Source organism: Mus musculus, chromosome 11 (assembly GCF_000001635.26).
Source record: "Mus musculus strain C57BL/6J chromosome 11, GRCm38.p6 C57BL/6J".
NCBI classification, from domain to species: domain Eukaryota; kingdom Metazoa; phylum Chordata; class Mammalia; order Rodentia; family Muridae; genus Mus; species Mus musculus.
Window position 1 is genome coordinate 45,660,116 of NC_000077.6, and position 27,871 is coordinate 45,687,986.

Below are 27,871 nucleotides of genomic sequence, written 5' to 3' on the forward strand. Positions count from 1 at the left end.
GAGCTACGTTGGGGAATTATGTCTGTGTTCCTGAGGTCCATGCCGTTGACACATTCAAGTGTTTCCTCAATTCTTTACATCTAATGCTTCACTACAATTGCCTTTTTTCTATGCTGCTTCAGCAAAAGAGATTGTTGTGTTTTCAGATGATTCAAAATATTTCACAGATGAGTGATTGTGTTCAGCTGTATCTACTAAAGCTAATGCTACCTGGTTAGCCTGGGGATTGGTGGTCCTCCTGGGATGTGGTTTCTGTGGTTTCTTTTACTTGTATGTCACCTTAAGAGAGATCATACCAGATACAAGGCTGTGGTATATCAGGCCATGATTGCCGTCAAAGATGGCACATCTCCCAATATTTGGCTGGCCTCTTTGAAAAATTAAGAGTTCACTCTAGGTCAATTGGCAGTTGTAGTCACACAGATCCACGGTATCCAGAGATGGGCAACTTTCCTTGTGCACAGACCAACCTAAGACACGGGGCCTGGAGGCGATAGGGCAACCCTATGATAGGTAAGGCTGTGACACCAGAGGATCGACCTAAGACAGGAGCCGTGGCCGAGGGACAGATTTGACCAGACCTAGTCCAGCATCATATTATTAAACAAAAAAGGGGGAGATGTAGGAAGCCAACTCTAAGATGGCACCGGTTTCCAGTGTGCCATTGTCATAAACAACACCACTGCACAGGCATAAGCCCGAGTCTGGCGCCAACCCCTCCTGAGCGAGTACATGCTAATTAGGTGACAGCGGTTCAACCTATCCCAGGAGGACACGAAGCCTTTCCCTGTGCTGGGGTGCATATAAACAGACCTCCCTGGGTTCCCGGGGTCCCCGTAGCAGCATCGAGGCGTTCCTGCAATAAAGGCTGTTGAGAAGAATCCGACCGTGTTGTGTCTTCCTTGCCGGCCAAGGTGGGCGCAACAGGAGAGTTTATTTTTCTCATTCAATCCTTCTGATCAGGCCTGTGTAATAAAAAGAATCATTCAGATATAAGCTCTGCACTCAACAACCTCTTATTCCTACTAATGTCCGCTCATAATAATGAGAAATTAGGCTGTACCTTCAGAGTTCTCCATGCCTAAGGTTTTAGTTAGAACTCAATAATTTTTAATAATTTTTAGTTATTTTTATACTTAACTCTGTGGATGGCCAATCATTTCCATTTACACACAGATGTCATGACAGTTAATCTCAACTGTCAATCTGATGGCATCGAGACTCACCTAGGAGACAAACCTCCTGGCCGGCCTAAGAGGGATCACTTAGATCAATTGAGGTGCAAAAGCCACCTTAACTGTAGGTGGCACTGTTCCAGGTGCTGGGACCCCGGGATGGATGAGAAAGGAAGAAAGCAAGCTGAGACTGCACCTATGTCTCTCTGCTCCCTGACCTGGCCCAACATAGCCTGCTGCCTCAAGCCCCCTGCTGCCAGGGACTTGTACAATTGAGCTACAAGTCAAAATAAATAAACCTTTCCTTCCTTAGGTTGCTTCTGTCTGGTGTTTTGTCATAGCAGCAAGACAAGTAAGCCAGACAGATGCCATGTTTCCTTCTGAAACACTAAATGGAGATGTCCCAAACTTGTGGTTTTTTTTTTCTACTTCACCATAGAGCAAAAGCCATAGTATGCATTCAGTAAAAAAAAAAAAAAAAAAAAATCAAACTTCAATTTTTTAATTTATCGTCTTTTCCCAAGCTGGCTATCATGGTGGCAAGTCTGCCCATCTGGTCAAAGGGACACAGCCGGCACTCTGAAGTGCTGTCTTGTTAGGCTATGGTGCGATGGGTGGGATGTAGCAACTACAATATTTCAGCTCATGCTGGGTTTGTCAGGGTACAACCCTACTGTAAGCCAAAGAGCATGTGTATTCTACAATTAACCAGGTTCAAAGATAGATATTGAGTAAAAAGTGGCTCAGTGGGTAAAGGCACTTGCTGCCAAGCCTGCACTAGATCCTTGTGACCCACACAGTTAAAGGAGGGAAGCGAACAACTCCTGAAAGCAATCCCCTGCCCTCCATATAGGAGGCACCACGGCATGCTCATGTGCATGCACACACACATGAATGTCTTTTTATTATGGTTCTTGAATATACCCCTAATGCATGAAGACAACTATGTTTATAGTATCCACTAAAAAATATATAAAATTATGACTTGTGATTCTTAAACCTATCTAAAACATGAAGCCAAGACTATTGATCAGTAACTTCCACTCCAAAACTGTAAAGCTATGACTCGCACATAAATAAAGGTACATACTGAAGGGCTTACAGCTTATGATGTGTATTACCTAAGTACACAGAGTAAGCAGAAGAAAGAACCAGTTCAGAGCACAAGGCAAAGACGTCTCATCTACATAGAGTTAAAGAATATTGAAATGAGCGTGGAAATAGATCGAGCACGACTTTCCTTCACAGAGGAAAATACTTGTTCCCTCAAAAGACAGAATTCATTTCCATGTCCTGAGGCAAGAATTATTTTGCCTTTCTGCCTATTATTCATAACGCTGGAGAGTAATAAAATAGCTCAAGGGCAGTGGAAGTCTAGAATCAAACAACTTTGGAAGGTATGCTCTCAATGACACACGGAATCCCAGGGGAAGCACAGGTACAAAGTAAGGCACACACCTAATCCTAAGCAAGGAGCGTCGAAGAAACGAAAGGACTACAGTGAGCATAGTGACTCAGCATGGCTCTGGAGATATGATGTCCCCACCCTGAGCATCTGTAAGCCAGGGCACTTAAGTTCCCTGCATCCCATTCAGATATAAATTATGGATGTACTAAGATGCTCCCCGGGGGTAAATAAACAATAGAATTCTCAATAAAAGTCTCAGGTACATTTATTCATTTAAAAAAAAATGGCAGCTGGGCATGGTGGTGAATGCCTTTAATGCCAACACTCCAGAGGCAGAGGCAGAAGGCTCTCTTATGGTCTACAGAGTGAGTTCCAGGACAGCCATGCTACACAGGGAAACCCTGTTTCAAAAAGGAAAAAATAACATGGCGTTTGAAAAGGTACTTCTCATCTAAGCCTGAAATTTGCTTGCTTTCTCTGACAAGAAGGTAGGAAGCAGCTTCTATTGAGCCAGACCAGAAGTGTGGCCAATAGGCCAGGAACCTGAGAGCCCCTTACACACACACACACACACACACACACACACACACCGGTGGCTTTGTTAGAAGAGTGTCCTCCGCTGTGATCACATTGTAATTAGGACATTGCTGAAATCCAATTGATTGTCTTAATTTATCATCACCATTATTGCTATCATTAATAACTGGAGGAGTCCCAGCATCCGTTGGCTCCCACCTCACATCATTAACTTCCTTCTCCCTGGGCCAGTGGCAGGTCCCACTTTGGCTTAGAAAGTTCCTATGCCATGGGAGACGTTAGCATGGCTATTTTAAAAAGTAATTTGATATGAGAATTTCACAGATACACAGTTCAATTTCTACAGCCCCTTCAGAGTTTTTCAGACCAACGCTTTGAGAAAGCTGGATTAACAAAACCACATTAGGGTTGATCCATCCCTTCCTCCAGTGAAAAGAGATTGGGAAACAGGCAGAAGCTGCTGGAAGTGACATCTCACCAGGAGCAGACCCCAGGGTGAAATGAACACTGTGTTTTCCCTACCAGCATAACTACACTGTGTGTGTGTGTGTGTGTGTGTGTGCGCGCGCGCGTGCGCGTGCGCGCGTGCATGCACATGTGTGTCTTCTTCTCAAACCCAAGTTTGAAAATAAAAGTGTTAACCTCACAGGCATACCTCTTAACTGGAAGCATCCACATTTTCGTGCCTCAATGCCCTGGGCTGTTACAATCATGATAACAGAATCACAGGAGCATCATCCAAAGGCCCAGCAGAGCTCAGTGTTGCCCGCTGCTGCAGCTGCAATGGCCCTGCCTAGCTGCATTTGCTGCTGGAGGTGAGCCCAGAAGCATGGATTCCTCACTTCGTCTACTCAGCTGGCATCTCTCCTTTGCTTAGTTGTACTACTTTCCTTTATAAACACTGTCACTTTTACAAGTGGATGAACAGTTGCACTCCCAAGTGGACAGAATATACTTCAAACTAACAGGAATATTCCCAAAGCCTGGGGTCAGGCAGGAGGATTTTACCTGGTGTTTACAGTGTCACTGGCTTGTTGTCCTTGAACTGCGTACCTGCACATTGCACTGTTTATATATTTTCAGAGAAGAGACTGAAATGTAAATCACATGAGGTCAGGACAAGCAGCTACCAGAATACACACAGAAGGAGGAGGAGGAACAAGAGAGAAGGGGGGGGGGAGAAGGGGGAGGAGGAGGAAGCAGTCATTGCCCTTCCATATCCATTATCGTCAGCCTCAGGCTTTTCTATCATAAATCATGGGGAAAGTTAGTTAAAAAAATAATCCTGGATCTAGCCAGACAGTGGTGGCTCACTCCTTTAATCGCAGCACTTAAGAGGCAGAGACAGCTGGATCTCTGAGAGTTCAAGGACAGCCTGGTCTAGAGTGAGCTCCAGAACAGCCAGGGCTACACAGAGAAACCTGTCTGGGGGGGGGGGGCATAAGGGGGTAAGGGAGGGAGGAAGATCCTGGATCTAGGTGGGCTCTGCAGGATTGGGGTTCTCAATGTCTGGAAGGTCCTGGAGCCCTGCAATATCTGACTGAAGCTGGGATAATGTCTCTGAAGAACATGCTTACATGAAATAGCTACATTCAGGAAAGCATTAGAAAACTCTTGAAAGGCATGGAGAAACAACAGACACACAAATCTGTTTGAACCTTAGCACCACTGAGATGTTCCATGTGCCGCAGGTTTATTGTAAACCAAGGTCTTGTGTCTACACTATGGTCCCCACAAGCTTCAGACAGAGCTGTCACTATGGCTGCCTCCTCTTCCCCCTTTCCTCCTCCTCTTCTTCCTCCTCTTCCTCCTCCTCTTTCCTCCTCCTCTTCCACATGTGTTTCTGGCCATTGTTTATCATGCACTTGTGCACTTTGCATTTCAATTTCTTTCCTCAAAATAGAAACTTAAGATTTGATAATTGACAGATATATGGAGTTAAATAGCTCACATTTAGAGTTCATTTGGGTCAAAGTATTCCAAACAATAAAATCAAGAGCAGCCTCCAAAACAACAGGCCACACTCTGCAGCCATCATTTATCTACTTTACAACATGAGCTTGCAGAACACCAGTTAAATGTCAGGTAAAGAGCGATAATGTGGTTCTCTCTAAACTCAAGAGTCTGGAACAGGAAAGAGGATGGGGGAAGGGAATGAAGAGCAAATGTGTCTGCATATGAAAGAACAAAGCAATGGAACAGAGCATCTAGGCAGGGACTACACTCAGGGAGACTTCCTGTAGATGTGACACAGGAGGTAAGCCAACCACACTGACAGATGTGAGTGAGGAGCACCGCTTGTTGGAATACTCACAACACACTCTTTCTCACATGAAGGCAGCTTCCAACGATGGGAAGAAAGCAAAGTCAAAAGAAAAAAAAAAAGAATGCACACATTACAAAGAGAACAGAAGAGGTGGCTACAGGAAAGTCGAGAGAGGAAGAGGGAGGGATAGAGGGATGGAGGGAGGGAAAGAGAGAGAATTGATTTGGGCAAAGATGGGCAAGTAACATTCAAAAAGCCACACCCAACACCGCATTACACTTTGAACAGGCAGAATCTTCTCAACTGCAAAGGATAAGCGTTTAGCTCAAAGTAGCTACTGCGGTCAGGATGTAGTTTATCCCTTAAGATTCCCATCCTGGGAGGATGGACCGCAGTGTAACATGTGGAGATAGTGGGACCTTTAAGGAGCCTAGGGAGAGGTCCTTAGGTCATTAGAGGATGCTCTTTCTAACTTCAGAGTTAGTTCTCAAAGGAGGATTGTCAGGATAATGTCTAGTCAAACCTGGCTCCTTGGATGGATCTGTGGCCTATCATTCTATCAAGTCTGTCATGTACTGCCACCATGAAAATGGAACCACTCTGTTCCCATGAGCCTCCAGAACAGTGAACCAATTAAGTCGGTTCTACTTTTACCATCACCCTGCCTCTCATGTTTTGTTATAAAGAGAAATGAACTAACACACTGGCTTAAGTAATAAAGGATTTCATTGGTGGTGCAAGCAGGGTTCTGGCAACAATGTAGAATCCTGGTGTAGAAGCATCAAGATGCCTCCTTTCTCCTCTCAGCTGGGTTCCTCCTCATGAGTTCGAGGAACAGCTGATGATCAATAAAGAAATCACTGCTGTAGAGATAGACCCAGGTGTCCATTGCTACACATGAGCGGCGCCTACTCCTTCCAGGCTTATTTATCCCACCGTGATCCAGAAAGAGCTTTCCGGCTTTGTTCACGTGTGTTCTTCTGTCCAAGCCCCTCAAGACCACTACCTTGGGTTTCATGATTGAAGAAAGAAGCTTCAATGGACAATGGGAATGGTCTGTCTTGGGAACCTTGTAAACTATAGAAAAGAAGAAGTCGCATGAGATAAAGGTCTTCATGATTGGATGATGAGTGTTGTTTAAAGAATTCTGCCATTTTTAGCCCTCTATGAACATTTATCTCTTCAACGCATGCAAAACAAACAAACAAAAACAAAACTGGATATCCACATATAAAAAAAAAGTGAAAATTAGACACCATATACAAAAATAAACTGAGTATGCATTATAGATTTAAATATGAGACTTGGAAATAAAAACTCTCCTACAAGAAAGCTCAGGAAAAGCTCTTGGACATCAAGCTGAGCTGTGGTTGCGTAAATGTGACATCAAAAATGTAGGTAGCAGAAACAGAGACCAACAAATGGAAGCAGACTAGAGAGAGTCTGCCCAGCGGAGGGAAGAATCTGGAACATGAGTTTGCAAACCACCAAGCTCACAAGAAGCTAATATTCAGAATAAATGAGGAGCCCACACTACACAATCACAAAAAAATGAAAAAAAAAATTAAGAAGCTGGCAGTTTTAAAAGAGACAAAAACGCTGGAGATAATGCTTAGCAGTTGTTGCTGTTGCAGACGATCCAGGCGTGGCTCCCAGCACCATGCAGCAGCTCACAACTGACAGTAACTTCAGCTCCAGAGAATCCTATAGGCACAATTTTTCTTTGCAGCCTACTTTTAATAAGGGTTTGACCTCTCCTCTAGCCCACTACCCAGCAGAGGTAATGGATGAGGAAGGTTATTAGGATATGGGGAAACTGTACCTGTTCCGCAGTAGTCCTTTGGGAGTGAGCTTGATCTTCTTTGGCAGCAGCGCAGTCCTGTAGCAAACACCAAATACAACTTAGCAACTGCATGCAGTTCAGACCAGTCCTCTAGGCAGGCAGAGCCAGGCACGAACCAGCAGCTACAGTGTCGTCCGTTGAGCAAGCAGACATCAGGCAGCTGTATAGTTCAATCCTGAAGAAACTACCAAGCTTGCCAACCAGCCTGAGGCAAGGCCTCAGAGGCAGCAAGCTGCCCGCAGGAACCTCACGAGCAGTTCTTGGGTGAGTTTCTCTCTCAATGGCAGTTTTACAAGTTGAGCGCAACAACACTATGTAAGGCAAACCAATACATGCTTATCATTAGCAAAGAATGGCAAGCCAGAGCACACCAAACCGAAGCTCAGTGCTCATCTCTCACTGTCTGCGGGGTCATATTTATAACCCTTCATCCTGGGTCCTTTCACGTGTTTGCTCTATCAAAACATCCTCTCACCTGTGTCTGCTTCAGGAAAACATTCTTTCACGTGTTTGCTTTAGCAATACTCCCTTTCACCTGTGTGCCCCAGCAAACCATCATTTGACATAACGGACTTTCCAAAGAAACTAGAAGTTTCCACTTCAGAATCCAATGCCCTCTTCTGGTCTCATTTACAGTAAATGATGGTTTTAAACAGCCTGAGTATATAGCGAGAAGGTCCTGGATTTGTAAGTTGGAGAAATACCTGCAAGGGCTACTCTGTGCCTCACCTGCAGAGTTGCTAGCACTTTCTTGGCCTTCCTTTTGACACCTATAGATGGACACACAGCACTTACCTGGCAAGGTCACTGCAGAACCAGAACTACTCACAGGTCTAAGCTTATTACATGCCATCTTTGGTGTTTTGGATGAGAATAGCCCCCATAAGTTCATATATAATAAGTGCTTGGTCTGCAACTGGTGGAACTATTTTTTTTTCTTATCTTTTTTTTAATTAGGTATTTTCTTCATTTACATTTCCAATGCTATCCCAAAAGTCCCCCACACCCTCCCCCCCCCCGACTCCCCTACCCACCCACTCCCACTTCTTGGCCCTGGCGTTCCCCTGTACTGAGGCATATAAAGTTTGCACAACCAATGGGCCTCTCTCAGGAGATGTGACATCATTAGGAGAGGCCTGTCACTGGAAGCAGGCTTTGAAGCTTCAAAAACTACACAGTTCTAAGATAGTACTCTCTTTTTCTGCCTCACTCCTTGCAGAATGGGATGTAAGTTCTCACCTACTGCTCCAATGTCATCCTGTCTGCCTGCTGTCGTGTCCCCTACTATGACGATCATGAACTACCCCTTTGAAACTGTTAGCAAACCTCCAATTAAGTGTTTTCTTTTATTGCCTTGGTTGTGGTGTCTTATCACTGTGTTGGTGTATCACTAGAAAACAAAGGCTAGTGGTTCATTCCTAGAATATAAGGAAAATAAAGAAGAGGAAACTCAAAGTTGGGTGGGTAGGTGGACAACTATGATCAAAATACATTGTATGAAATTCTCATGGAATAAAAAATATTAAATAAATAGATAAAGTCTTCTGGACTCCAAGTCAACACATCACAGAGATATTGTGTGTCTTAGTTAGGGTTTTACTGCTGTGAACAGGCACCATGACCAAGGCAACTCTTATAAGGACAACATTTAATTGGGGCTGCCTTACAGGTAGGTTCAGAGGTTCAGTCCATTATCATCAAGGCAGGAAGCATGGCAGCATCCAGGCAGGCATGGTGCTAGAGGAGCTGTGAGTTCTACATCTTCATCTGAAGGCTACTAGTGGAAGACTAGCTTCCAGACAGCTAGAATGAGGGTCTTAAAGCCCACACCCACTGTAACACACCTACTCCAACAGGGCCACACCTTCTAATAGCGCCACTCCCTGGGCTGAGCATATACAAACCATCACACTGTGCCTACTTAATCCATATTCACACTCACAATAACTAAGCTATGGAACCAACCTAAGTTTCCAACACAGAGGAATGAGTAGAAGAAAGGAGGTATAGACGCACAGTGGGATTCTTTTCAGCTCTGAGGAAGAATGAAGTTACAACATTTACAGAATATAGATACAACTGAGCACACTCTCGTTAAATAATCAATTTATTTGACAATCAAACCAGAAAGACAAATATCCTATGCTTTCTCCAATATGTGATCTCTCAAATTTTATAGAGATACAAAACTCAGTGTGTAAAAGTAATATGAAATCAGAGGAAAACTATCTAGGACACAAAAGAGAAACAGGAGAAATGAGGTAAAAAATAAAAGACAGAGGTATGGACAGTAATGTTCTCAAAGTATAATTCATACTCATATGAACATTTTTAATAATAAAAGAATAAAAGAACCTAAAACATACTATCTTTAAGGGGCTAGGGAGATAGCTAGTGGTAAAGACCACTGACTGCTCTTCCACAGAACACAAGATCTATTCCCAGCACCCACATGGCAGCTCACAACCATCTGCAACACAGTTCTAAGGGACCTTATACTCTCTCTTCTGTCCCCTGTTAGTACTGCACACATGTATGTACACAGACATACAAGCAGGCAAAACACACCTCCATTTCAAATAAGAATAAATAAAATCTTTTGTAAAAAATTTAAATACAGTCTTGAGAGCAAAGCTATATTCTCTAAGATGTGATTATTTTCTGTCAAGAGATGCCAAGTGCCTGGCAGACCCAAGTAAAGATGCTAGACATAGTTCTGCATCAATGACCTGGCCAGTCAGCTTCTGATGGATGACCTCAGTGTTTCATGTGGACACAGGCCCAGAGAGAGAGATGAGGACAGCGGAGGGATGTGAGAAAGAACGACTACATCTTATTGCAAAGTATCTCTTTCCCCAAAATAACCAAGATGAATGACTTTAACTGTGACACAGGACAAAGAATTTCAGTGTCACTGAGTTGACCATGGAGTGGGGGAGGGGGAAGCAGCCAACACAGCAAATCACTGTGGGGAAAATCAGAAAGGAAACAGTCCAGAACGAGGGCTCTGGAGATAAAAATCACCTCTCAGAGATATGCTGGTGGATTAAAAAAAAATCTCCTCAAGAATAGCAGGCAATAATTTATGATAGGAAAAAGCCATTACGAGCCAAGTGACCTTCCATCACCACAGCAAAGCACATATTTAACATGGGCTCGTTATACCTCATTTCTATCCGCTCTAGCCAATTCTTCAGTAGTTGCCAAGGTTTGGCCCCAAGAGTATTATCTGTGAGGCCAGCCCATTCTTCTCAAGGTTATAAATGTCCTGCCCGAAAAAGGGGTTAAGAAATGAAAACAGACTCTCCCACCCACTCCTGCCCTGGGATTCCTTTCCAGACTTATCAATGGCAGGCATTCATTACTCGAGTTTCTCAGATGCTCAACCTGCCTGCCAATCACTCTGGAAACAGAATGCAGGAACAACATTGGTTCCAGTGTTATTGGAACCCAGAGAGAAATGAGGACAACGGAGGGATAGGAGAAAGAATGACTACATCTTATTGCATAGTTTCTCTTTCCCCCAAAATAACCAAGATGAATGATTTGTGACACAGTCACAGTCATTCTGTGACACAGGACAAAGAATTTCAGTGTAACTGAGTTGACCATGGTGGATAAAAATGTTCGGCAACTGTAAGATTGTGGTAAAAAAATTAACTGATCAGGGGCTGGAGAGAAGGTTTAAGAGTAGGTTCTGTTCTTTGGAGGATCCGAGTTGGTGTCTAGCACCCACATCAGGCAGTTCACTGCTATCATTCCAGCTCCAAGGAATCCGACATCCTATTTGACCTCTGAGGGCACTGCATGCACATACAGAAACACACACATACTTAATAAATAAACTAAGTAAAATAATTAAATCTTTTTTAAGAAAACCTAATAATCATGGTGGGAGTCGGGGGAGATGTTCCACATCTGAGCCATCCAAGACCCAGAAAGGATTTCAGCTATGTCAAAGACTGATGGTCAAATGAAACGTTGGTCAGGCTCCTAGAGGAGAGAGAGTCTGGGGAGGATGACAGGATGCTCCAAGAGAGGAAACTTCTGTGCTCACTGCACAACTCAAAGTCCAAAAAGGAAGCAGAGATGCATCAGGCCAAAAACAATTCTGCATGAAAGAAGATTCCAGAAAAAGAGCCAAAGATAAATAGCAAGCTAAAAGAAAATCAGTTGTAATGAATACTCTAGACCAAAATCTACTTTATTCATATGCAAAGACCTGTTATAAATCAATGAGAAAAAAAATCCAACTACACAAGGGAAAGTAGACGAGGTCATGGACCCCTCACGAGTAGCGAGGACAGCTTTGCAGAAAAGCTGTATTTAATCTGCTTAGAAGAGAAACAAACATTCAAAACCACATAGAAAGTTTACCTTTTACTTGTTAGACTGACAAGATTTTTTTTTAAATTGTGTTATCTTGTATTAAAGTGGGAAAAAAAAGATTTGCAAGGTTTATCAATGGGAATCTGCATTGGTTTAACCTCTGAGAAAAGCAAGTCAACATTACTTAGCAAAATTAAAATGCACACTTCATTTAGCTCAACAACTAAAGCTCCAGTGGTCTATGCTGAAATGTACCTGCTTGTGTGTATGACAGCCAGCAGTCGTATTGGCTACTGTTTACTGAAGCACAAAACTACAGTGACCTGAATACCCAGCATCAGAGATTTGGTTCAAACAATTATGGTAAGTTCTATGAGAGGACCTAACAGGAAGTTTCTAATATCAAGGATGTTTCTCTGTATGAGTGGGTAATTAAAACTCAAAACACACATATGAATCGTCCATGTTAGCCCAATGACATGCAAATAGCATGGTCATATATGATCATGGATTCACAGAATATTTCTGCCAGGAGGATTCTACAATGGTGATTGCTCAAAGGAAAAGAAGTAGGCTTCTGGGGATTGAGAGAAAGAGATCGAGATGTATATTTTATTTTATTAGGTATTCATGTATTTATTTGGGTGCTAGAGGAAAACTTGCGGCAGTCGGTCCTCTCTTTCTACCCTATGGGTAATGAGGATGGGACGCTGGCATTCGGGCTTGGCAGCCAGCAAGCTTACCCACTGAGCCATCTCACAGTCCCTAAAACTTCCAACAAAGTATAACACTCACACTTGGAGTAAGGCACTGGGGATAGCCATGGTGCCTTTGAATGGGAACCGAATACCTTCTTGGTTGAGAGGCCCGGATGAGGGCCAGTGAGAACCTCCAGCATTGTGAGAATCAAAGGGATGTCTATTGATTAGCTGTATGAAGAAAACTCCTGGAGAAAGGGGGCTGAGAGCAGAGCTGAGAGCCTGGAGGTATGGGGAGCCATCTGCAGTGCTAAATTTAAAGCCCACTGGGAACCCAAAATAGTAGATCCCAAACAGCTTTCTAAAGTCACAGAGATGAGCTTTCCTTTGCTGAGGGTCTGTGCCCGTCCCCAAGGCCTCCCCTTTTTTTCTTGTAAACTCTGCACATTTTCTCAAGAGCCTGAGAGATTCGAGAACATTTTTGCATTGTGTTTTCATGTAATTTTAAAAGGGAAAAAAATGAATTCTAGCAGCCAAAAGAACATCCTGTGTGGTAGCAATCTGCGGTGGAAAGTATTGTTAAGGAAGACAGGATTGCCCTCTTTGCAACCAAGAGAACCTCGTTTCCTTCAAAATGGTGTGTGCATGGCGTGATCTAAGAAAGCTAGGGCTTCAAGCATTGTCTTCTCAGAAAGTGGGGTAAGATATGAACGGTGCCTTCATCTCCCAGCAATGTCTTAGCACTGGTGACAACCACACAAGCATGGGAAGCAGAGTATTAGCTATCAATCTAACAGATGTGTGTGTACTTTGTCAGAAGCCAGTAGGATCACCATGAAGCTGAGCTGCACCCACTAGGACCCCTCCATCCTACACACAGCTAGCACAGTGTAACTGCCACAGGGCTTACCAGTGTCCCAATGGCCCAGCCTCTGACACCTGCCCATCTCTTTATAAACCCCACCCACTGTTTGCCCTAGAAGCCCCACTCATCTCCTAAACCTCACATGGTATGGTACATCACTCTGATCAGAGTGATGACCACATCACCATAAACTGAACTTGTTTGTCATTCACCAACCAGCGTTGCCCCTGTCTTTTCAAACAGGGTATTGAAGTCCTATAGGTAAAGTCTAGAGAAATGGCAATGCATAATAACCTCTATCATTATCGCCTTCTACAAAGGCACTGATAAACATATTCTTTCTTTTGATTCAAATTATATATAGTTAGACAAACTAAAGAGAAATAATTATAGACTTCTATCCTGAAAAGGAGCCCAAGTCCCAGAAAAGGGTTGTGTCTGTATTTAAGTCTAGTAACTGAATTTATGGCTCCATAATACAGTCTTTGTCCCTTGTTCCATTATTCATTTTGAGAGCCTGGAGTTACCTGCATTTAGCTATAGTTCAAAAATTATAAAACTTGAAAATTCTATATATAAGCTGCAATTTTGAAATTATAGGTCAGTGAGATGGCTCCACGGGTAAAGGTGCCCTCCACCAAATGTGATAACCTAAGTTCAATGTCCAGGACATGCATGGTGAAAGGAGAGGAACAACTTCAACAAGTTGTCATTTGACCTCTCTACTTGTGCAAGTACGCACACACCATAGATAGATAGATAGATAGATAGATAGATAGATAGATAGATAGATAGACAGACAGACAGATAGACAAATGTGAGATCATGTGTCATCTAAAGTAGTATAATGAAACCTTACACCATTGTATTTTGTCCTGCTTGGCCTACGACTTGCCTCTGTGCCAAGTGTATGCACACTATACATGCTACCCACCCATTAGTCATTTAGCTGCTATGTGGGTTATCAAAGAGGCTGCTTTCACTAAAATGATGCCAAAGCAAGAGGTGAGAGATATTGGCAGTACACCAATGTCAGAAAGTTGTGGAGTTCTTCCTTTCCTTGAGAGAGTTAAAGTACAATAAAATGTTTTAATGGAAAGAACATATTCACAATTTCTAGTATAAATTGCTGTCAGGGGTGTTTTCATTGTTTTCAATCCCTTATGCTGCCTTATTTATAATTAAATGTTATCTCGTGTATCTGAGTACAGAAAAAACAGGCAGGCACACACAGTTCAGTACTATCCACAGTTTCAAACAGCCCCTGCAAGTCTGGGAATGTATTTCCAACAGACAGAGTGTCTACTGTAAGCTCTAGCCTTCTCTGTCCCATGATGGTATGGGGGTCACATGATTTTTCCTAAAATTATTCTTAAAAATTGTCCCTTTTTTTCTTGTGAGGCTGTGTGTTTGTTTGTGTATGTATATATAGCATGTGTGTGTGTATATATATATAGCATGTCTGTGTGTGTGTTTGTGTGTGTGTGTGTGTGTGTATAGTGTGTGTGTGTGTGTGTGTGTGTGTGTGTGTGTGTAGCATGTGGAGGCCAGAGGTTGATGCTAGACATGTCTCTCATTGTTCACTGCTTTATTTTTGAGACAGGGTCTCTCACTAAACCCATAGCTCATAAATTTGGGCCCAGAGTTCTTCCTGTGTCTACTTTTCCAGTTCTGTGGTATCAAATTGAGGTCTTCATGTTCTCAGCAATGCTTTGTCAACTAAGTCATCTGCCAAACATTTTCTCCTTTATTATTTTTTACATTTATCTTTCTATCTATCTATCTATCTATCTATCTATCTATCTATCTATCTATTGGGATATGCCATGGTGAACATTAGGGGTCAGAGGACAACTTGCAGATGTCAATTCTCTCCTTCCGCCGTGAGAGTTCTAAGGATCAGATTCACTTTCTCTAGGCTTGGTGGCGAGCACCTTTGCCCACTTACCCATCACGCTAGCCCTCTCTTCTTATAAAAATATATTTTAGCATTAATTTTCAAAGGCTTGGTTCCTTAAACTATGAGCTGTGGTCCCACTGTGAAAATACTTGGTAGTCAGGCTGGTAAGATGGCTCAGTGGGTAGAGGCATTTGCTGGCAAGCCTGACAACCTGGGTTCAATTCTTGGGATCTATAGGTGGAAAAAGAAAATAGATTTGTTCCCATTGTTCTCTACCTCTTTCCCCAACACACACCACACTCAAAATAAATTGTTTAAATTTTTTTTAATTGGTAAAAAGTTCCCAAATGCTGGGACCAAAAAAATATTAATTTAAAATCAAATGTGTTATGAATCCTGGATGTTTCCCCACAGTCTACCTCCATGTTGTGTCATGAGACATCACTGCTGTATTGGCTCTAAACACATAGTATGCCCACTGGGTGCTGCATACACACTGTGTGCTGCATATACTGTCTTACCACAATGCCAATGAAATCTGCCTAACACGCATATGTGAAACAATGAAATGTCATAAATTGTTATGTTTTTACTGTGTAGATGTTTGTCCTGTATTTACAGAAATATAATTGTTTATTGCAGAAAACAAAGATGTTATAACTTCCTCCTGGCCTTTCTTGGCATTTAAGTATCAAATTAATGTACCTTTGGATTGTGTTAGAATGCTTAATTTTTTAAATGCTGTTTGATTTTTTTTGTAATTTGATGAAAATGTCCCCCATAAACTTGCATTATTTGAATATTTGACTTTCACCTGGTGACACTATTTAGGAGGCTTAGGAGACATGGCTTTGTTGGAGGAAATACATCACTTGGAGCCAGGGCAGACTTTGAGAGTTTAAAGACTCCAGGTTACTGTCTGTTTTGGGCATCTAGTACAAGATGTGAGCTCAGAGCACGCTGCTCCAGCCACCATGCCTGCCTGCTGTCTCCACCCTGCCATAGACGGAAACCTCTGGAATCACAAGTAAATCAACTCTTTCTTCCATGAGTTGCCTTGATATGGCGGTGTCTTATTTTAGTTCACAGAAAAGTAACTAATGTAGCATTGGAGACTTGAACTTATAAGTACTTGTTAAGTGAATTAGGGTCGAGATTAGGGCAGACATTCCATCCATTTCTGCCCTTTGGACTACGTATTTATCAAAGGAGCACTTTGGCACTGGTTATTATAAAATTAAAATATCAATCAGCTCTTTTAAAATGGTGAAAATGTTCTAAGTCTTGTAGTAGCAAATATTCAGCCAAGATCTAATTCTCCTCTATGTAATTTAATTCTCTATGAAATTTAATTCTCTAGAGAGAAAGCTCAGAGGTGAGAGTGTATACTCTGCTTTTATAGAGGACATGAGTTCAGTTCCCAGTGCCCACCTCAGGCTGCTCACCGAGTGTAGCTCCTGGAAATCCAATGCCTCTGAGCTCCATAGCACTGTACTCAGCGCATGTATATGTGTGTTCATGCATACACACATACACACTTAAAAATAAGTATTTAAAAATTAGTAAAACCATGAATAATAAAAAGCCCTATTTATTTTCACTAGGGTGCAAATTTGCTTTGAACTTTAACGGGGAAATTGTGTAGTAAATAAATGCTTTAAGACTAATTTCTTCATGACTTGTTATCAGTCAGTGTTTGATTCATAGACCTATTTCTGATACCTGGAGATCTATTAAAATGTCTTGACCAACAAAGGGGGGTGGGGGGCTACAAGCTGATCAAGGTTGGGAAGCAACCTAAAGAAATAAGTAAGCCAGGCAGTGGTGGCCCACGCCTTTAATCCCAGCACTTGGGAGGCAGAGACAGGCAGATTTCTGAGTTTGAGGCCAGCCTGGTCTACAGAGTGAGTTCTAGGACAGCCAAAGAGCTATACAGAGAAACCCTGTCTCGAAAAACCAAAAAAGAAAAAAGAAAAGAGAAGAGAAGAGAAGAGAAGAGAAGAGAAGAGAAGAGAAGAGAAGAGAAGAGAAGAGAGACGGACAGAACACCTGGGACTTGCCTTTCCACCGTGTATCCAAGCTGCAATTTCAGAGTTACTTTGTAGCAGGTGGGCATCTGGTGAATATTTGCTAATGAATGAATTCTACTACACCCCTACACACTAAGTTTCAGTTTCATACTGACATTATCTATTTTTTTTTCTCCGAAAGCATCTGTTTTCCTAGCTTGGGTTCTATTGTTGTGCTAAGCACCATGACCACAAGCAATCAGCAAAGGGTTTATTTCTGCTTATGGATCCCAGGCCGTAGTCCACTGAAGACAGCCATGGCAAGAACTCAAGAGAGGAATGTAAAGACAGCAACTGAAGCAAAAGCCACGGAAGAACATTGCCTACTTGCTTGCTCTCCACAACTTGCTAGACCTGCTTTCTTATACAGCCCAGGACCATGAGTCCAGGGGTGTCGTCAGCCACAATGAGCTGGGCCCTCTCATGCCAATCAGGAATCAAGAAAATGTTCTATAGAGACTTGCCGTAGTCAATCTAATAAGACCTTTTTGTGTCTAGTTAACAACAACAACAAAAGCCAACCAGGATATCAATGAGGCCCAACAACAACTGTCTCTGAAATCTGCTTTCTGGGCTGGAGAGACGGATCATCATTTAAAGGGCATGACTCGCAAAAGGTCCCAGATCAGCTCTCAGCACCCAGGTCAGGTGACTCACAAGCACCTGCAACTGCAGCACCTAGGGACCTGAGATCACTAGCCTCTTCAGGAATCTGTACTCACATGTAGTGCGCACGAGCACACATACACACACAATTTAATTAAAAATAAAATATTATTTTTAAATCTACCTTCTAGCAACACACACACACACACACACACACACACACACACCAAAACTAGGACAATGAGCCCAAAACCAATGTAAGATTACTTCCAAGAAAACCAACTGTTCCCCGGTTGCACATTGGCTGTGGATGTTGCTGTTTCTCTCCCCTTTACTCTCTATTCAGGAAGCTATTTCAGGTGACACCATTATCATCTATGGAATTCAATAAAGCGACCTGCTCCCCCCTCCTGCCCCACCTTTACTTTCTACAATCCATCTTACAGCGGGAGACCATTATCCACTCAAACAACGTTCAGTTTCATCTGCATTACCACTTCAAGAAAACGCGCAAAGGACTCACACAAATGGGCGTGTAGTAAATTTAGTCTGTTAATAGGTTCATTCTTTATTAGGTATTTATTTCGGGAGGCGAAGTCCTAATTAGATCAAGTGGAAGCACTAAAAAGCTGTGGGAACCCACAGAGATTCTAGAATTCGATGGATTTGGTGTAGGTCTCGGGTTTTCTTTTTATTTTCTTTCTTCAGTTGGCTGGAGAAATGCACGCAGCAATTTCAGGCCCTCAGATGAGAGTTGGAAGTGAAAAAAACAAAAAAACAAAAAAACAACAAAAAAAAATACGTAAGGACCATTTGTGTGAAGAAATAGCATTTGTCTTTCTTCTAAAGTTATCGTGGGCCTGGAATCCAGGGGAAAGTAGCTCCGGAGCCAAGGGTGAGCGCAATTTACTGCGGCAGAGGAATCTAACAAAGGCGGTGGTCTAGATGTTTGGCCTGAAGGCACAATTCAATTTTCAGCTGTTGCAAAGCTATTATGTCAAAGGCTGTTTGCATAAACATAATGTTGTTGCCTGGGTAATATCAGCCAGGCAGGAGTGGAAACATCTGCCCTCTACTGCCCAAAGTAGGAATAGCAGCCTGACTCCCTCACCACCTCAAATTGCTGATATATATTAAGTATATAGACACATAGCCCCGAAATGGCGGACCATCGCCGGAACTTTCTGAAATTTTTCCCCTGCTGGCTTTCAAACCGGAAATGGTTATTTGGTTTTGTTTCAGTGGACTGAGGATGTGAGGAGCTGGATGACGATGTGGGAATCTGTAAGAAAGCCATTTCCTTTCTGAGAGTTTGTAAAAACAATCCCCTCACGCTCTCATCTGCCCACCCACACATACACATATGTGTTTTTTTATCATCACATTGATATTTAATATGTTTCTACTGTAGGAAGGAAAAATAGGCAGTGACTCACAGAGGGGAAAAAAATCAATACATTTCAGTCAGAATAGGCTAGAAATATCACCATTTAAAAAGAAGTTTAATGTTTATGAGAGCCAGAGTGGAACAGGATGTCTTCTCAGTTTCACACAGAAATGTCCGTGTTTCCTCGGGCTTCGCCTCTCTTTGTCCTCTTCTGGGGGTGAGGATTGGGGGGCGGGAACCTTGGCTAAGTGGCGCAGTCAACATTTTACACTCTTAGAGAAGAGTGTGTAATGCTTGGATGTTCGTCCCAAACACAGATGGGGCTTGGTGAGACATGACAAGGCCACTCTGGTCAAGGGTTTTCAGATGGGATGCTGCTGGAGGAGTGGGGCCCCAGACCAAGAGGAAGGGCAAGGGCAAGCAGGAGGAAGAGGTGTTGAGAGAACACTCGTGTGAAGCCAGCACGTCACATCGGTCCAGAAACAGGTGTGGAGGAGAGCACACAGCCAGTGACATTAATCCCAATTGCCAAGAGCCAATCCCCAGGTGGACCCTAACTTCTTTATCCTGAGGTGTGTCTAAAGGCTTTATCCCCAAATGTCCAAAGTTGGCTCACTATTGGACACAAGTTATACCCTGGTATCTAGTAAGGTCATTGCATAAAAACTGAACAGCTGGGGCTAGGGAAGTAGAGTCAGTCAGTAAAGTACTTACCGTGCAAACATGAAGACCTGAGGTCAGATCTCCAGAACCCATATGAAAACCTGGGTACAGCAGCCCATACCTGTAACCCAAGCAGTGCACTCAGTGAGATTCAGGTTCAAGGTAAGAACCTGTCCCAAAAATAAGGTGGAGAACAATTGAAGAAAACATGCACACACATGCACAAATACACACAGAGAGAGAGACAGACACATTACAAATAGAATATTATGTTTACCCTGTAAATAGAAGTAGAATATACATTCTGCCTGGAGTGTGCAGGCAGAATTTACAACATAATGGATTCATGGGTCAGTGAAAGAGATCATTGTCCATCAGATAAGGCAGTCCAGCTAACTCAAAAACAGATTCCTTTCAAATGTTAGGGGCTGGAGAGGTTCACATTAGGCAGAGGTCATATACTTTTTATGTTTTACAAGCAGAGGAAGAGTTAAGCGTCACTCAACAATGTATGACTTGCCAGTGATGGCTTGGATCCTTAGCAGATAACACGTTTACGTTCCGTGACAAAGCAAGTTTGGGTTCAAATCTTAGAAGTTCTAGTGGCCACCTGTGTGACACTGTGACTTCATCTTGCTGTGCTTGGACGTCTACCCTGTGGGGTCACTTGAGAGGATTAGGCAAGAAAACCCAGTATATCTGAGGCACTTTAAACAGTGCCTGGAGTTGAGTGAATGACCTATAAGTGCTGAATGAAATCCACATTGAGTACCCACAATACAAAGAAGAGGCTCAGGTGGCTCCATGTGTACCATCCATCGCAGCTTGAAGATGAATCATGCACCTATCTCCTTCTAGGTGTTTGAGACCAGAACGTTTCTCAGAGGCTCTAGTCTAGCAAAGCGTAAGCTAAATCTGTACATCTGCTGGCGTTTATTAGCAAAGCCTTGGTATTAGGATTCTGCAGAACTCCACTGTGTGGGAAAAGATAAATAGATTGCAGAAGGCAAAGGCTTCTCTGGTTTCTTCCCACATTCCCAGTGGTTTGGCTCACCCACCCACACAGGAACAGAAATCCAGGGCTTTGGTGACCTCACGTCTTCTCAGTTAGTATATTAAAGGATGGAAAGGAAGGATGGAATGGTAATTAGGGAGATGACATTTGGAGTCAGGAAAAATTGGACTTAAATTCCGCCTCCACCCTTTCCTTACATATGATACTGGCTGAGAAGGTTAGACTTTCTAGCCTTCTTTTTTTTATTATTGATAAATGGACTATATGATATTGTTTTCCTACCATCTCCTATGTTGGAAGAATAAAATAAGATAATAAAAATGTTCATAATGTAATAGAACTACAAGGACTGAAGATGGAATTCAGTGGTACAGTATTTGTGTATCATATGCAAGGCCTTGTGTCCAATGCCCAAAACCAATAAATACACAAATAGATAAATAAATCCTAGTGCTTACTGAGTGCAGACTGTGTAGCAATCATTCTATAGAATTCTCATGCTTCATAACAGCCTAGCCCAAATATTCCATTAGTCCCATTGAACAGATGATGTTTGGGATAACTGAGTCATTTGCTGATGTCGCACAATTTCAAATCGCAGCAGATTGAGGATGGGGCACAGTGTCCCTGCCATTGCTTTTGTGTCATAGACTCCTCAGTGATTCTGACTGTTGCGGGGGGGGGGGGGGTTGACCTGCTTAATTTGTGAGTAAAACTAAGCAAGATGAGACACTATTCCCACCTTCACAGAGCATTTAGCTTTATTGTTTAGACAAGATGTGGGCACTTGGTGACTTATCTGACTTCCAAAAGCCCCGTTTCCACTCTCCAATGTTAACATTATTTGCCACCAAAACATTAGTTAGAAACGCCAAAGAGAATCCAACCTGATTGGAGTTAGAGGGGAAATTATACACTGCCCCCTCGAGTAACCACTTGCCGTAGACACTTGATGTTTTCTGCCTGACATCCAGACACCCTTCTGTACTTATCAGCATTACAGCTTTGCCCTGGGGCCTCCAACTCTCAGTCAATTTGCTTTAAAGAGAATTGACTCCAGTCCAGGCTGTGATAGGAGAGTGTAGAGAAGGGAACTAATTTTGATTTAAGCTTAGCCAGTCAAACAAGGAATTCTCTAGTCTTAGCAATCTGTTAGATCAGAACCTCGAAGGTCTGTCTGAGACTGACTGGTAAGAGCACGCCATCGTGATTTCTCTTGGGTTTGTACCAGGAAGTGCCAATGATCAGCTTTGACACTACAGGATAAACCAAGGCAGGCAGTGAGCGGCATTGGCTGGAGTCAGTGTGGAGAGCAGCTGACAGGGCTTGGTCCAGATACTGACCAGGGCAGCTGCCTAAGGCAGCCAGAGATTAGAGAAGAGAAAGGAAATCAAATGCACACACAGGGAATGGTTGAAGCACAAAACAAGTTCCAGCAACTTCACACATTCACACATACATACATACATACATACATACATACATAGGTTGTACATCATTCAAGAGCCTCAAAGACCAACCAGGAGCCGACTCTGATGTAATCACAGAAGGTCTCTATTTCAGCTCAGGCTCAGGCTCCCTGACATCCAACCCTGACATAACAGGATGGGAAGGTGGAGCAGCTCCGAACCCTCAGCAGCAGGACAAGGTTTTCATAGGAAATGGTGAGCAAGTGAGAGGGTGTCTATCCTAGCAAGCATCTAACTGAATGACTATTGGTAGCCAACAGGTGGGTGCTCTGAAGCGAAACTATGAACAATCACAAATGGTCTGAAAGTACATATGAAACAACCAGACTTATCTTGATGGGCTGTTGTTAGAAGATACCTAGGGAGTAACTCTGGGGTATGGGCCGAGGACCAGCCATGGGGTTCTCTCTGGTACTTGGGTGTAGCTTGGATTCAGCTGAAGGTCAGATTTTCAGGCTCTTTTTCTTTTAAGATGGAGTCTGGTCCCAAGATGGAGTAGGTTTGGCCTCTCAATACATGCATGTGTACTGGCTAGTTTTGTGTCATCTTGACACAGCTGGAGTTATCACAGAGAAAGGAGCTTCAGTTGAGGAAATGCCTCCATGAGATCCAGCTGTAAGGCATTTTCTCAATTAGTGATCAAGGGGGAAAGGCCCCTTGTAGGTGGGACCATCTCTGGGCTGGTAGTCTTGTTCTATAAGAGAGCAGGCTGAGCAAGCCAGGGGAAGCAAGCCAGTAATGAACATCCCTCCATGGCCTCTGCATCAGCTCTTTCTTTCTGACCTGCTTGAGTTCCAGTCCTGACTTCCTTGGTGATGAACAGCAGTATGGAAGTGTATGTCGAATAAACCCTTTCCTCCCCAACTTATTTCTTGGTCATGATGTTTGTGCAGAAATAGAAACCCCGACTAAGACATGCATACATGCAGACCTTCAGACAAACAGACATATACATATTCACACATTGAATGACTGGAGCAAAGCAAGCAGGCTCCAAGCATATCATGCAACCGTGTGTGTGTGTGTGTGTGTGTGTGTGTGTGTGTGTGTGTTTGTGTGTGTATGCGTATATACATACATACATACATACATACATACATTCACACAGTTCGTGGGTGGAAGGAACAATGTTCCAACAACTTTATTTTTTCTATTTTTTTCTCCCATAGCTTAAATATCCCAGCAACTCTTTCAAGCAGTATAAAATTACAATGTGGTTATGTTTTAGTTTTCTTCTAATGAATGACTATGAAAAAACAGTATATTCCTCAATACCTTTACAAGAAATAACATTATGTAGCACCGGTAAGGGAAAACTTATTCCCAAGAACCCACGTACATATGTAACTAAGCAACTTGTTATAGATTAACAAAGTGTAAGCAAGCAAGGGAGTTTTCTCAGCCACTTTCTCTTCCTGACAGGCAGCAATTTGCAGTTACAAAGAAAGGATTTATTATTTTATTATTTATCTTTAAAAGTAATCTTGTATGAATCTTAAAAGAGTCACAAATATAAACTTTCATTTAAAAAATCAGTTATATCTACTTCAAATCCTCTGAATGCATATCTACTCATCAGCAATTCTTAACAAATCATAAATGGAAGCTGAGGGCAAAACTGGGTATAAGAAATCAATCATCACCAGTCTGGCCTCAGTGAGAGTCACTCAGTGCTGCCATTGTTCTTGTTCCCTGGCCTTTAAAACCTCCCTAGCTGAACTATTAAGAGTGTGCCTTTCTGGACTTCAGATTGTTCCCTACGATTTCCTACATCAGAGCCAGTAGCAAAAGTATCTTGACCTAGCTTCACTAACAATTTTATTTTTCCAAATGTTTTCTAAGGGTGGAGATCATAGCTGACAATCTACATTTCTAAGTTCTTTCCAAGGGTAGTGATTGAATCATTAATCTGCTCCAACAGCAATGCCCGAGAGAGATCAAGCATTAGTATTATGAGTGCCAGAAATGCTGCCCAGTGCGGGTCTCGAAGCCCCCTTAGAGTTTTCCTACAATTCTTAGATTAAGAGGGATGTAAGGACAGCAACCAGAGCAGAACTCCATAACAGCATAAAGTCCTCAGGACTCGTGGTCCCCAGGGTCGTGCCACATTAAGTCACACTCGTCGTGGCTGTGTTAACCTGTGGGCTGCATTCCAAGAGTTCTACAGTCCTCAGCAAGGAAGGAGTTTCCAGGATGTTCTAATTTCCTTTCTGTTGCAGTGAAAACGCACTCTAGCCAAAAGCAGTTTGGGGGAATAAAAGATCTATTTGGCTTACACATTCAGGGCGCAGTCCATCATTGAAGAAAGTCAGGGCAGAAACTCAATCCAAAGCTTGAAGGAGAAACTGTGAAGGAACATAGCTTGCTCACAGGCACATGTTTGGCTAACTCTTACCCAACCCAGGACCACTTGCCTAGTGATGGTGCCAATGCCCTGCATCAAAATAACAGTCCAGACAATCCCCCGACAGACATGCCTACAGACCAAAGTGATAGACAGTTACTCAATTGAAATGCCTCTCTGCTGAACTTAGCATGCATCAAGATGACATCATAAGGATCCTGGGAATAAAGCCAGTATGACGAGGAGCAGATATGATAAATGCAAGGAAACCAAGTCCTTGTGACATTTATTTAGCCGGTGGCCACAACACTCATGAAGCTTACGATGGAAGAAAGAAAAATGTCCGACATTCCATGCAAGCCCCTTCTTTGTCCAATCTGGTCTTCATTAGAGACGTGCCCTTTTCAGCCAAATTGAGCACTTGTATTAATACCAGCAGTTACCAATAATATTTGGTCTTCTCCACTTCTCATACCTGAGAAACATCTCACCCAGAGTTGTCAGTGTTCTCCAAATAAAAGAATCAACAAACGCGTACAGCAAAGCCTGGGAATGAACCGAACAAACCCCACAAACTTAACTCCAACCACTCATGAGGCATAATGTTGACTTCAGAACCAGTGGGCATCAATTCCTTCTCTGTCCATTCTATGACATCACTCAGGATCAAGACTCGATGAGCAAGATGCACCAAAAGTAAGATAATTTATTAGTCCCTCAGCAACTAAGTTGAGAAAAGCAAATGCTAAAACATCTTCCTCTGTAGGATAGGAGGACCCTTGAGAAATTCACCTCATGTTTTTCCTTCTAGTCTTTTTCTCTTCCCTTTCTCCCACCCCATGTATTCAATACCAAGCTCTGCGTTTTCTTGCCCAAGTAACTGCAGAATTAATTCTTCTCTGGACTTTGTCTTTAAACACCTACACTGGTAATGGAAACTGTTAGCAAGCATGTGGCTATTTCATTTTGGACGCACCAGAATCATTTCAAATATTTGAACCAGCGTTTGACCCATGGGAGATTACTCATAAAAATCTGGAAATTTTTTTCTTAAAAAATTAGAAGATCCAACAACACAAAGCAGCATGGGTGGTAAAACCCAGAAGTGGCACGCCCCTCTCGTCAGACCAAATGTCCTCTGGTACACTGAGTTCTTACATAACGGCATGGCTCACTCCTCCCTGAACTCCACTGCCATCTGAGTTTGCCATGGTGGGCCTTACCCTATGGAGGACAGGATGCCAGGAGTCCTGAAGAAATGGGTGTAGATAGTAAAATTGCTCTAATAAAAGCAAGAAGAGAAAGTCTCAAAAGATTAAGAATGTCTTGAAGACAGAGAGAAGATAAGAGGCCTTTGGAGCCAATGAGAGCAGAAGCCCAAGCAGGCTCCCAGAGATGTTACAACTTGAGACAAGAATATCTATGGAGATCTCTGCTTTGACAGTGATTTTCTTCTTTCCATTGTGGCTTAAAATTCCGAGAAACAGGAAATATACCATGTAATCTGGATTAATGGACATCTCATTAGTCAAGACACACCAATGGTCTCTGCCCCAGGACCCTCACAAGTCCCGTGACTCCACTGCAGATCCTCTAATCCTTCTGGGGTACCGAGAGATACTTCCAAGGACTAAGCAAGATAGAAGTTCTACCCAAACTGGGACATGAGGCCTTGAGTTGTTTTGAAAGAAAAACACACTGTTTCTTAGATAATGAGACTAAAAGCTGCTGCTATGTTAGAATGCTCTAGAAAGTCACAGTACTCACACACACACACACACACATCACTTTTTTTTTCTGCTTGCATTTTTGTTTGTTTTGTTTCTGTACTCCTGGGTGGGTTTCATCTGATGGTCATTCCTGTTTGCATCATTCCTATGGCTACCACAACCTTGACCTAGAAAGGTCTATATTCTACGGTGTCTTTAGACTCAGGATGTTTGGCCATTCCTGTTTCTCTGATGGGGACACTGCGATCCAGAGATGGAGCAGGAGTCAACATATTCCTCACATACCAGAAGAAGCCCAGATGATAGCTTCTCCGATGACAATAAGAGTTCAGCTGAGGCGAATGTGCAGAATGGGTGGGAAAGTAGCTCCTTGGGAGCTTTCCAGGGCACAAGTACAACCTCCTCCGGGGACTCAGGAGCCAACGTCTCCACCTGGCCATCAAGAGCACCAGCTTTTGTGCAGAATGAAGGGAGTGCAAACCAAGGCTCTGCCCCTACCAGGTTCTTACTTAAGAAGCCTCAGTACCTACCTCTCAGTTGTATCAGAAACATTCCAGGAGATAAAGCATAAAAAGTGTCTGTGCTTATTCACAGTAAGAACCTAACTGGAGATTAGCCTTTAAAATAAAAATTCTTGTTTTTAATGGGAAACAGCCCGGAAGCACTGAGAATTCAGAACCCGAATAATGAAGCCAGCTAAACCAACATCTGCCCGGTGATTTCATCTACAGAACATACATTTAAAAAGGAACACCAGACTCAGTACCAGCGTGTGGCTCACTCATTCCAGACTTGACTCAATCCAAAGTAAATACAGATTTGCCCTTCTCTGCCCTCAAAGCCAGAACTTTCTTGTGCTCAAGGAAAATGGAGATCACCATTCTCTAGGTTTGTATACGAAAGGAACTGCACAAGGACAACTATTGGTTGTTACTGAGAACAAGAAGGGCCAAGCAAAATTATTCAAGTCAGGTCTTTCGGTGGAAGCAAAGAGGTAGGCCAGAGCCAGCGACACAACCATGGAAACCAAGGTCCTCAGCACTTTGTTAATCTCTTTGTTGATTTTTAGAGTACATCTTCCTGGCTGAACATCTAATAATTCATGCTGTCTCTTTTTGATGCCCATGGTCTCAAAATAAACTATGTTCTATCTCAAGTAACCTTAGGCCAGTGGTTCTCAACCTCGCCAATGCTTTACCACTTTAATACAGTTCCTCATAGAGTGATGACTCCCAGCCATAAAATTATTTCCATTGCTACTTTATACCTGTCATTTTGCTACTGTTATGATAATAAGGTAATTATCTGATATACAGGATATCTGAAATGCAAACTCCCATGGGGTCACAATTCACAGGTTGAAAACCTTTGCTTAAGGCCCTTTGAACCTTCAGGGGACACTCCTGTCCTCAGTTTAAACCTGCCAAACATTCTCTTCGCCTGAGACTAATTCTCTTCATTCTCTTCTTCTTGCTAATCTGTAAATTTAATTTCTTCAAAAGTAGTTCAAGTAGCAAAGGAGGTTGTTGCTTGACTCAAATCAACATTTTAAGTAGGCTTTTCATCC

The 27,871-nt window shown here is 42.7% G+C and overlaps 1 long non-coding RNA gene across 2 annotated transcripts in view; it reads right to left on the reverse strand.

Annotated features, from left to right (window-relative positions):
* Positions 1-854: 854 nt before the first annotated feature.
* Gm39816 overlaps positions 855-27,871 on the reverse strand; it is a 91,974-nt gene continuing 64,957 nt past the window's right edge. Inside the window, exons 4-7 of one of the 2 annotated variants that reach the window (XR_879813.2) lie at positions 7,209-7,265; positions 6,393-6,463; positions 4,129-4,211; positions 855-965 (exon numbers count right to left, since the gene is read on the reverse strand). This is a non-coding gene — a long non-coding RNA (predicted gene, 39816). The remainder of the gene's footprint in view (positions 966-4,128; positions 4,212-6,392; positions 6,464-7,208; positions 7,266-27,871) is intronic. The other variant, XR_001780196.1, reaches the window with a different exon arrangement.